Raw genomic sequence first — 9,643 nt, 5'->3', positions numbered from 1 at the left:
GAAGAGTGGTGGAGGTCGCAGTGGAATAAAAAACAATATCAATGTCCCGTGGAGGAGACGTGGAGCTCACAGTAGCTTAACAAGACCATTTTAATGCCCCTTGAAAGAGCTGTGGAGTTCAGAGTGGTTTAACAGGATGGTTTTAATGCCCCTTCGAAGACACTTGGAGATCAAAGTTGCTTAACAAGGTGGTTTTAATGCCCCTTGGAAGAGTGGTGGAGGTCACAGTGGAATAAAAAGACAATATCAATGCCACGTGGAATAGACGTGGAGGTCACAGTAGATTAACAAGATTGTTTTAATGCCCCATGGAAGAGTGGTGGAGGTCGCAGTGGAATAAAAAGACAATATCAATGCACCTTGGAAGAGAGGTGGAGGTCACAGTAGCCTAAGAAGATGGTTTTAATGACCCTTGAAAGAGATGTGGAGTACAGAGTGGTTTAACAAGATGGTTTTAATGCCCCTGGGAAGGAACGTTGAGGTCACAGCAGCTTAACAAGATGTGAAGCCTACAAAATCGGAGTATTCTCCCAAATCAAGTATAAGTCCATATTAATATATAAAAGACACTTTATTATATTTATAAAATTTAAATCATATAACAAAGTTAAGAAAATAGATCTCTCGGGGTAGGAATACACACAGATACAGGGCAGCAATTATAGGTGGGTCCTTAGTGGATAGCTTGCTGACCCTATTCAACACTAACATATGTTATATCCATAACACATGTAAACGGTATATACATGGCAGTAAGCAATGTATGGAGGTTGAAAAGTCTCCCTGAGGTAGGGGCCTCCAAACAGAGAACAACAGTCAAAAAAGCCACCAAAGAGTGTTGAACAGGCAGAATCAAAATACAGGTAGAATCAGAGAGCTCACCCATAAGGTACTGCGGTTACCACCAAGAAGCTCTACAGCCACGACGCGCGTTTCGCGTGGCTTCTTCGGGGGGCCCCTTGGAAGGAACCTTGAGGTCACAACAGCTTAACAAGATGGTTTTAATGCCCCTTGGAACAGTGGTGACGGTTACAGTTGAATAAAAAGAAAATATCAATGCCCCGTGGAAGAGACGTGGAGGTCACAGTAGCTTAACAAGAAGGTTTTAATGCCCATTGGAAGAGTTGTGGAATTCAGAGTGGGTTAACAAGATAGTTTTAATACCCCTCGGAAGAGACGTGGAGGTCACAGTTGCTTAACAAGAAGGTTTTAATACCCCTGGGAAGAGTGGTGGAGGTAGCAGTGGAATAAAAAGAAAATATCAATGCCTCGTGGAAGAGACGTGGATGTCACAGCAGCTTAAGAAGACGGTTTTAATGACCCTTGGAAGAGTCATGGAGGTCGCAGTGGAATAAAAAGACAATATCAATGCCTCGTGGAAGAGACGTGGAGGTCAAAGTAGCTTAACAAGATGGTTTTAATGCCCCTTGGAAGAGTTGTGGAGTTCAGAGTCGTTTAACAAGACGGTTTTAATGCCCCATGAAAGAGACGTGGAGGTCACAGTAGCTTCACAATATGATTTTAATGCCCCTTGGAATAGTGGTGGAGGCTACAGTAGAAAAAAAAGACAATATCAATGCCCCGTGGAAGAGACGTGGAGGTCACAGTAGCTTTACAAGACGGTTTTAATGCCCTTTGGAAGAGTGCTGGAGGTTACAGTGGAATAAAAAGACAATATCAATGCCGCTTGGAAGAGTGGTGGAGGTCGCAGTGGAATAAAAAGACAATATCAATGCCCCGTGGAAGAGACGTGGAGGTCACAGCTGCTTAACAAGACAGTTTTAATGCCCCTTGAGAGAGTGGTGGAGGTCGCAGTGGAATAAAAAGACAATATCAATGCAGCATGGAAGAGACATGGAGGTTACAGTAGCTTAACAAGACGGTTTTATTGCCCCTTGGAAGAGTGGTGGAGGTCGCAGTGGAATAAAAAGACAATATCAATGACCCTTGGAAGAGTTTTGGAGGTCGCAGTGGAATAAAAAGACAATTTCAATGCCCCGTGGAAGAGACGTGGAGGTCACAGTAGCTTAACAATACAGTTTTAATGCCCCTTGGAAGAGTGGTGGAGGTCACAGTGGAATAAAAAGACAATATCAGTGCCCCGTAGAAGAGACGTGGAGGTCACAGTAGCTTAAGAAGACGGTTTTATTGCCCCATGGAACAGTGGTGGAGGTCGCAGTGGAATAAAAAGACAATATCAATGCCCCATGGAAGAGATGTGGAGGTCACAGTAGATTATCAAGATCGTTTTAATGCCCATTGGAAGAGCTGTGGAATTCAGAGTGGGTTAACAAGATAGTTTTAATACCCCTTGGAAGAGACGTGGAGATCACAGTTGCTTAACAAGAAGGTTTTAATGCCCCTGGGAAGAGTGGTGGAGGTAGCAGTGGAATAAAAAAACATTATCAATGCCACGTGGAAGAGACGTGGATGTCACAGCAGCTTAACAAGACGGTTTTAATGACCCTTGCAAGAGTGATGGAGGTAGCAGTGGGATAAAAAGACAATATCAATGCCTTGTGGAAGAGACATGGAGGTCAAAATAGCTTAACAAGATGGTTTTAATGCCCCTTGGAAGAGTTGTGGAGTCCAAAGTCGTTTAACAAGACGGTTTTAATGCCCCATGAAAGAGACGTGGAGGTCACAGTAGCTTAACAATACGATTTTAATGCCCCTTGGAATAGTGGTGGAGGCTACAGTAGAAAAAAAAGACAATATCAACGCCCCATGGAAGAGACGTGGAGTTCACAGTAGCTTTACAAGACGGTTTTATTGCCCTTTGGAAGGGTGGTGGAGGTCACAGTGGAATAAAAAGACAATATCAATGCCCCTTGGAAGAGTGGTGGAGGTCGCAGTGGAATAAAAAGACAATATCAATGCCCCGTGGAAGAGACGTGGAGGTCACAGCAGCTAAACAAGACGGTTTTAATGCCCCTTGGAAGAATGGTGGAGGTCGCAGTAAATAAAAAGACAATATCAATGCCCCGTGGAAGAGACGTGGAGGTCACAGTAGCTTAACAAGATGGTTTTATTGGACCTTGGTAGAGTGGCGGAGGTCGCAGTGGAAGAAAAAGACAATATCGATGCCCCGTGGAAGAGACGTGGAGGTCACAGCTGCTTAGCAAGACAGTTTTAATGCTCCTTGGAAGAGTGGTGGAGGTCGCAGTGGAATAAAAAGACAATATCAATGCCCCGTGGAAGAGACATGGAGGTCACAGTAGCTTAACAAGACGGTTTTATTGCCCTTTGGTAGAGTGGTGGAGGTCGCAGTGGAATAAAAAGGCAATATCAATGCCCCTTTGAAGAGTTTTGGAGGTCGCAGTGGAATAAAAAGACAATTTCAATGCCCCGTGGAAGAGACGTGGAGGTCACAGTAGCCTAACAAGACAGTTTTAATGCGCCTTGGAAGAGTGGTGGAGGTCACAGTAGATTATCAAGATGGTTTTAATGCCCCTTGAAAGAACTGTGGTGTTCAGAGTGGTTTAACAAGATGGTTTTAATGCCCCTTGGAAGAGACGTGGAGGTCACAGTAGCTTAACTAGATGGTTTTAATGCCCCTTGGAAGAGTGGTGGAGGTCACAGTGGAATAAATAGACAATATCAAGGCCACGTGGAAGAGACGTGGAGGTCACAGTAGCTTAACGAGACGGTTTTAATGCCCCTTGGAAGAGCTGTGGAGTGAAGAGTGGTTTAACAAGATTTGTTTAATCCCCCTTGGAAGAAACGTGGAGGTCACAGTAGCTTAACAAGATGGTTTTAATGTCCCTTGGAAGAGTGATGGAGGACGCAGTGGAATAAAAAGACAATATCAGTACCCCGTGGAAGAAACATGGAGGTCACAGTAGCTTAACAAGACGGTATTATTGCTCCATGGAAAAGTGGTAGAGGTCGCAGTTGAATAGCAAGACAAAATCAATGCCCCGTGAAAGAGACGTAGAGGTCACAGTAGCTTAACAAGATGATTTTAATGCCCCTCGGAAGAGCTGTGGAGTAAAGAGTGGTTTAACAAGACGGTTTTAATGCCCCTTGGAAGAGTGGTGGAGGTTACAGTGGAATAAAAAGACAATATCAATGCTCCGTGGAAAAGACGTGGAGGTCACAGTAGCTTAACAAGACGGTTTTAATGCCCCTTAGAAGAGTGGTGGAGGTTACAGTGGAATAAAAAGACAATATCAATGCTCCGTGGAAGAGACGTGGAGGTCACAGTTGTTAGAACCCTCCTGTTAGTTTTTTCTATTTTGCTTGTCACATGACTTTTTGCCTATTTAATCCAGCTCCGCCCTCCTGGCCTTGCTGGACTTCAGTGTTACATTCACTCTTAAGCTAGCCAGGTGCCTTGTACCTTACTCTGTAGTTTGCTTGGTCTTTTGACCACTAGTACTTCTGTTTGTTTGTTTGTCTTTGCTCTGCTATAATTTCTGCTAGGAGGTGTCCAACTATATCCCAGTCCTTAGTTCTGGTAGGGACCCCTCCCTTATATCTATAGGTCTGCGTTCAGACTAGCCGAGGACTTAGGCGGGTCTGTTCACAAGGAACAGGTCCCCCGCTGCATCGTTGGGAATCATCTTAGTCCTATTGTAGGGACAGTTTTCCTTTCTTTCCTTAGTGTTTGTAGCAGTTCATAACAGTAAGTCCAGCCCAAAAATAAAACACTCTAAGGAAAAAAAAAAAATCCTGATTTCAGCATGGTGTCGGTTCAGGAGTTGGCTGAACGCCTGCAGGGACTGTCTTTGGAGGTGGCCGAGCTCCAGCAACACGTGAGTAGCTGTCCTGGAGCGCATTTTGTCGAACCGAAGGTAGGACTTCCAGATTTTTTTTATGGTAAACGGCAAGATTTTTTTTCCTTTAAAAATGCTTGTTTATTATATTTTCGTTTAAGACCCAGATCCTCGGGGAATGAATCACAGCGCATTGGGTTTTTAATGTCACTTTTGCGCAAAGAACCACAGGGATGGGCCTTTTCTCTACAACCCAATGATCCGTGTTTTAGATCTGTGGAAGATTTTTTTTCTGCTATTTGGTTGTTGTATGATGATCCTGATCGAGTCTCATCTGCTGAAACTGAATTAAGACGTATGAAGCAGGGATCAGGTGATGTGGAAAATTATTGTACATACTTCAGAAGATGGTCGGCTGAAGTGGAATGGAATGACTCAGCATTAAAATGTTTGTTTCTTGAGGGTCTAGGTGAAAGGGTTAAGGATTTGCTGATTGCCTTCCCTAAACCTGGAACCTTGCAGGAGGCAATGCAATTAGCCATACGTGTGGACAGGAGACTGCGTGCTAGGAGTAATGAAGAGAAATCTACTACTATGGCAGCTCCTATTTTTCAGAGGGTCTGTTCGGAGGGTAGAGAACCGATGGAGATTGGGGAGATGTCACCCCACTCTCAGGAAAAAGACCGCAGGTTTGCTAAAGCATTGTGTTTTTATTGCGGTAAATCTGACCACTTTATTAAGAACTGTGAGCTTTGTTTGAACAAAGAAAAAAAAAAAGAGGTCAGTTACGCCCGCATAGCGTGTTTAAATTCAAAAGGAGTATTTCTTTCTGGAAGCACCTCATTCCAGGAGTAGTTGATTGAATTTCGGGTTTTTGTGGATTGTGGTTCTACACTCAATGTGATTGATGAGGGTTTTTTGGAAAAATTTAAATTAGAATCCAAACTTTTGTCATCTCCTATTTCTGTGGCTGCTGTTGATGGCTCTCCCTTGAAAGGTATTACTCACAAGGTTTTTGAATTTCCCCTCACCATTAATGGTATCCACCAAGAGAATTTGGATTTGGCGGTATTAAATAATTTGCCTGCTCCAGTGGTTTTGGGGTTACCTTGGTTAAAATTGCACAATCCTGTACTGGACTGGTCTACCAATGAAATTAAGTCTTGGAGTCCAAAGTGTTATGATAGATGTTGTAACGGTCGCATTGCTGCTGTGGAAAGAGGGGAATTACCTGTACCTATTCAGGATTTCTGGAAGTTTTTTTCTGAGGAGGAGTCGCAAGTTTTGCCTCCTCATAGGGACTATGATTGTGCTATTGAGTTTGTTCCTGGAGCTACTCTTCCAAAGAGTCGCTTATTTAATCTTACTATCCCTGAGAGAAATGCCTTGGAGCAGTACATACAGACAAGCTTGGCCGCCGGTCACATTAGACCTTCTAAATCACCTGTGGCTGTTGGATTTTTTTTTGTAAAAAAAAAGGACGGCGGTTTACGTCCATGTCTGGACTTTCGCGAAATTAATAAAATTACAGTACGCAATTCCTACCCACTGCCATTAATTCCTGACTTGTTCAACCAGTTAGTGGGGGCCAAGTGGTTCTCTAAGATTGATCTCCGGGGAGCATACAATTTGTTACGTATGAAGGAAGGTGATGAGTGGAAAACTGCTTTACTGCTTTTAACACTCCAGTGGGTCATTTTGAGAATCTGGTTATGCCCTTTGGTCTTACCAACGCACCAGGGTTTTTTCAGAACCTTATTAATGACATCCTAAGACCGTTGATCGGTAAGAATGTGGTGGTGTATTTGGATGACATTTTGATTTTTGCGCCGGATCTGGAGTCTCATTGGCAGAGCGTACGTGAGGTATTGCAGTTGTTAAGCGACAATTCACTTTTTGCTAAGCTGGAGAAATGTGAGTTCGCTGTGCAGAGAATTCGTTTTTTGGGCTACATTATCTCCAGCGAGGGCTTTGAGATGGACCCAGTGAAGGTTCAGGCGGTGCAGGAATGGCCTAGGCCTATTGGTTTGAAATCGATACAGAGATTTTGGGGTTTCGACAATTATTACAGAAAATTCATTAAGAATTTTTCTATAATTGTTAAGCCGTTGACCGATCTCACCAGGAAAGGTGCGAATACGGTCCAGTGGACTACTGAGGCCATTGAAGCCTTTGTGTATCTCAAGGAGAGGTTCAGTTCTGCCTCCATCCTTATGCAGCCTGATGAGACCAAGCCTTTTTTGGTCGAGGTTGATGCTTCTTCAGTGGGGGTCGGTGCTGTTTTGTCTCAGGAAAACAAGGATGGAGTACATCCCTGTGCTTTTTTTTTCAAAAAAATTTTCTGAGACCGAACTTAATTACGATGTCGATAATCGGGAATTGCTGGCGATTAAACTCGCATTTGAACATTGCCGTCATCTCTTGGAAGGTGCTAAATTTCCCATTCAGGTTTTTACTGATCATAAGAATCTGATCTATCTAGATGCTGCCAAGCGCTTGAATGCCCGTCAAGCTAGGTGGGCACTTTTTTTTTCACGGTTTAATTTTTCTTTTACTTACATCCCGGGTACCAAGAATGTAAAAGCTGATGCTTTATCTCGCAGTTTTTCTCCCATGGTTAGTACCGAGGAGGAGGAGAGCATTTTACAGGAAGGTGTTGTGATAGCAGCATTGGACTCCATTTTGGAAGATGGGATTCTGAAAGCCCAGGAGGATGCCCCATCTAACACTCCCCATGGGAGGTTGTTTGTGCCTAGGAACTTTAGGAGAGATTTGTTTGTGGAGTGTCATGAGTCTCGGTTGGCAGCTCATCCAGGAATTTCGGAGACTAAGAGACTTGTACGTCGCAGTTTTTGGTGGCCTGTGTGGCAGAAGGAAGTCATTACGTGGGTGCGTCAATGTACTGTGTGTGCTAGATCTAAGTCTTCACATGCTCCTGCTGCGGGGTTGCTTTGCCCTCTGGAGGTTCCTAGTGCTCCTTGGACGCATCTTGCTATGGATTTTATTACTGACCTTCGCGCCTCTGAGGGTTTCACTGTTATCTGGGTGGTCATGGACCGTTTTAGCAAGATGTGTCACTTGGTTCCATTCATCAAACTGCCCTGCGCAAGGACACTCGCTAAGGATTTTGTTAAAGAAATTGTCAGGCTCCATGGCATTCCTACCGACATTGTTTCCGATAGGGGACCTCAGTTCGTGGCTCGTTTTTGGCGTGCCTTTTGCGACAGGTTGGGAGTCCATTTGTCATTTTCGTCTGGTTATCATCCTGAGTCTAATGGACAGACAGAAAGAAAGAACCAGGATGTTGAACAGTTTTTGTGTTGTTTTGTGGCTGACAAGAGGGGTGGTCTGAGTTTCTCTCACTGGCTGAATTTGCTCTTAACAACCATACATCCTCTTCTGCTGGGTGTTCTCCTTTTTTTTGTTGTACTGGGAGACATCCGTCGTTTGGGTCATTCTCCAAATTGGTATCGGCTGTGCCAGAGGAGGAGAATTTTTCCGGTGATTTGGAGAAAGTTTGGACTGATGTACGTCGTAACCTTCAAGAGGCTAACAAAAAATCCAAGAGGTGCTTTGACAGGAAACGTCAAGAGGTTTTGTTTACTGTTGGTGACATAGTTTGGTTGTCCTCTAGGAATCTGCGGTTGAAGATTCCTTCTAAGAAATTGGGCCCGAAGTTTGTAGGTCCGTTTAAGGTGCTTCAGGTAGTTAACCAACCTGCTGTTAGGTTGGAGGTTCCTACCTCCTGGAAGATTAATCTGGTGTTTCATATTTCCTTATTGAAAAAAGCTGATGTTTCTGATAGGGACGCCACTGTCTCTGTTCCTCCGGTGGAGGAAGACGGTGAATATGAAATTTCTCGCATTCTTAATTCTAGATGGCAAAGAGGGAGATTGCAGTATCTCGTCGCTTGGAAATGTTTCGGTCCCGAGGATAACTCCTGGGTAAGGGCGGATGATGTCTCTGCTCCTAGAATTGTCGGAGCATTTCACAGGATGTTTCCTGATAGACATGGCCCTGGAGGATCCGGAGGATCCTCATAGAAGAGGGGGTACTGTTAAAACCCTCCTGTTAGTTTTTTCTATTTTGCTTGTCACATGACTTTTTGCCTATTTAATCCAACTCCGCCCTACTGGCCTTGCTGGACTTCAGTGTTACATTTACTCTTAAGCTAGCCAGGTGCCTTGTACCTTACTCTGTAGTTTGCTTGGTCTTTTGACCACTAGTACTTCTGTTTGTTTGTTTGTCTTTGCTCTGCTACAATTTCTGCTAGGAGGTGTCCAACTATATCCCAGTCCTTAGTTCTGGTAGGGACCAGTCCCTTATATCTATAGGTCTGCGTTTAGACTAGCCGAGGACTTAGGCGGATCTGTTCACAAGGAACAGGTCCCCCGCTGCATCGTAGGAAATCAGCTTAGTCTTATTGTAGGGACAGTTTTCCTTTCTTTCCTTAGTGTTTGTAGCAGTTCATAACAACAGTAGCTTAACAAGACGGTTTTAATGACCCTTGGAAGAGTGATGGAGGTCGCAGTGGAATAAAAAGACAATATCAATGCCTCGTGGAAGAGACGTGGAGGTCAAAGTAGCTTAACAAGATGGTTTTAATGCCCCTTAGAAGAGTTGTGGAGATCAGAGTCATTTATCAAGACGGTTTTAATGCCCCATGAAAGAGACGTGAAGGTCACAGTAGCTTAACAATACGATTTTAATGCCCCTTGGAATAGTGGTGGAGGCTACAGTAGAAAAAAACTACAATATCAATGCCCCGTGGAAGAGACGTGGAGGTCACGGTAGCTTTACAAGACGGTTTTAATGCCCTTTGGAAGAGTGGTGGAGGTTACAGTGGAATAAAAAGACAATATCAATGCCCCTTGGAAGAGTGGTGGAGGTTGCAGTGGAATAAAAAGACAATATCAATGCCCCAT

The sequence above is a fragment of the Phyllobates terribilis genome, unplaced genomic scaffold, assembly GCF_046119375.1.
Source record: "Phyllobates terribilis strain yellow unplaced genomic scaffold, ASM4611937v1 Scaffold_21__1_contigs__length_20361869, whole genome shotgun sequence".
NCBI lineage: Eukaryota > Metazoa > Chordata > Amphibia > Anura > Dendrobatidae > Phyllobates > Phyllobates terribilis.
Note: the sequence above shows the minus strand (reverse complement) of the source record.